The sequence below is a fragment of the Aethina tumida genome, chromosome 8 (assembly GCF_024364675.1).
Source record: "Aethina tumida isolate Nest 87 chromosome 8, icAetTumi1.1, whole genome shotgun sequence".
Classification (NCBI taxonomy): Eukaryota; Metazoa; Arthropoda; class Insecta; order Coleoptera; family Nitidulidae; genus Aethina; species Aethina tumida.
In genome coordinates this window covers 2,443,309-2,445,564 of record NC_065442.1, presented here as the reverse complement: position 1 = coordinate 2,445,564, position 2,256 = coordinate 2,443,309, and the positions used below count along the sequence as shown (strand labels likewise).

At 28.5% G+C, this 2,256-nt stretch overlaps 1 long non-coding RNA gene across 1 annotated transcript; it reads right to left on the bottom strand.

Annotated features, from left to right (window-relative positions):
- Positions 1-588: 588 nt before the first annotated feature.
- Positions 589-1,943, bottom strand: LOC126266413 (uncharacterized). Its single transcript, XR_007548798.1, has 3 exons — positions 1,878-1,943; positions 750-1,210; positions 589-700 (listed from the first exon to the last, which is right to left on the bottom strand). It is a non-coding gene; the product is annotated as an uncharacterized LOC126266413 (long non-coding RNA).
- Between the last annotated feature and the right edge of the window lie 313 nt (positions 1,944-2,256).

Below are 2,256 nucleotides of genomic sequence, written 5' to 3'. Positions count from 1 at the left end.
ACTACACTAGAATAATAGGTCATACATTATTACCCCATGAACACAAGAAGTAGCAACTCAAGAGACGCTCGATTAAACAGCCCGGCACTAACGTTTCCCCACCGAAATCAAAAAGTGGAAATTTCGAAGTCAGTAATAGACATAGTAAATAGGATAAATGAGGTAAAATTACTACACACAAGGAAATAATGAGTGTCGTATGTAAAACCAAAAACACATTAAAATTAATCCTTGTTAAAGTAAATAGAAAATATCTTAAATCCAACTGACACATAAGATATAAATAAACCGTAACAACTGTACCGGATAACTTTTAACAATTCATTTTTAAACTAAATTCAGCCTTAAAATACTTGTTATAATTGTCAATTCATCAACTCCAATGTTCAAAGAGCAGCAGGTTATAAACCTTAGTTGAGACAATTGAAAATGTACACAAGAGGATATATACTGCTGAAGGAATAAATTACAATGTTACAAATTACATACCAAGTACATAAAATTACTTATGAAAGTCCACAACTGGAGCACCAACTCGTGCTTTTGTTAATATACACATGAGAATAGACTTTATTAATGATCTCGAAGCCGGATTCTCCCAATTATTTTGGTGTGCTAGTAGATTGATACAATCAATTGATTCGAGTGGCTGAAGAAAGAAAGACTCGATGAGTGGTTTCCGAATAAATGATCCTAATATCTAAAACATAAAAAGATCACAAACGTTAGAAAATATTGTAACTATATACTTATTGATATATTTATAATTTGCTAAATTATCTGCGCGGGCGTGAGACGCGGACGCCGAAAGTGACACCACTTTTACCCGGACTCTTGAATTGTACTGTTGGTGCCCCGCCCACTAATAAACCATTGTCTACTTGTGTTACTGCATCATTTCATCAACTCTCGTTTTCCGTTTGAAATAAAAATGTTGTACATATTTTGTTGAGTGGAGTCTGTAGAAAAGGATCAAAATGTGGTTTGTGGCAATTAACCTTTTAAAAAAAATTTCCCCCGGAGCAAATTCTCCTTTAATTGATCTGGAAATAATTATGATAGTTAAAATACATGTATACTTACATTTTAGAGTTGGGTTTCCGATTCATTTTAATTCCTTCTTTCATAACATTTTATGACAGTTTAATTATTCATTTGTTTTTGGAAACTTGCACCTTATTGGAAATGTTTTAAATTTCTGAGTCCAATGCTAAAAGCAAAAAACAATATTAACTATTTATATAGTACATAAATTAAAGACTATAGTATGTTTAATTTAATTTATATGGTAATTTATTGTGATAAATGATCTTATTTCAATGACTAAAAATAATTGCTCATTATACAGACTTATACAGAGCACTTACATAACCATTTTAAGCAGTTAAAATATGTATTTAACTAAACAAGAAAATTGTTGGACTATATGCCCAATTTCTTTATTTCCATATATTATTCATTCAAAATTTATTTCTTCAATACAAATCTGGACGGTTGTAATTGCGGTTTTTAAAACACACAATCAGTGTAATAATTGGCAAAATAGTAAATGTGAAACTGACCCTTTATATTTGAGTTTCTAATTCATTTCATTTTCTCTTTTTGTAAAATTTCATGTCAGTTTAATGTCCTAAGGAACTTACAACTTGATGAGAAGCTTTTTAGGCTTAAATGTTATCCACTTTTTTAAAATAAAATAATTGTATGCAATAGTTAAGTTAAAAAATATAGTTGACTAATACCAATTGTGACAACATTTAAAACAGAAAAGACACCTTGGAAGTAACTTCTGATAACTGATCATATTTAAATAACCAAAATTAGTTGCCCAGCATATATATTTATATTAAACACATGCACAACAATCATTTACTTACCTATATATTATCCATATTTTAAAATTGTAATCCCTTTAAAAACACACAATCGGTGTGATACTATGCAAAATTAGTTTATAGTAAATATGAACCTGACCTTTTATATTTACACTTATGATTCATTTCCTCATAACATCCCAGTTTAATTTTTCTTTTATCCTAAGGAACTTCCAATTTGGTGGGAAGCTTTTTAATTTTGTGGTTAAATGCTGAAAAGAAAAAATCGATATTAATTATTAAAACTATCAAAATAATTTTATATAATAGTTATTAATACTAATGAAAATTTATATTTTTATAATTATACTTAAAGCATACTTAATATTATACTTAAAAGCAAACTATCGGTATCATACAAAGCAAAATTAGTCTACAGTAA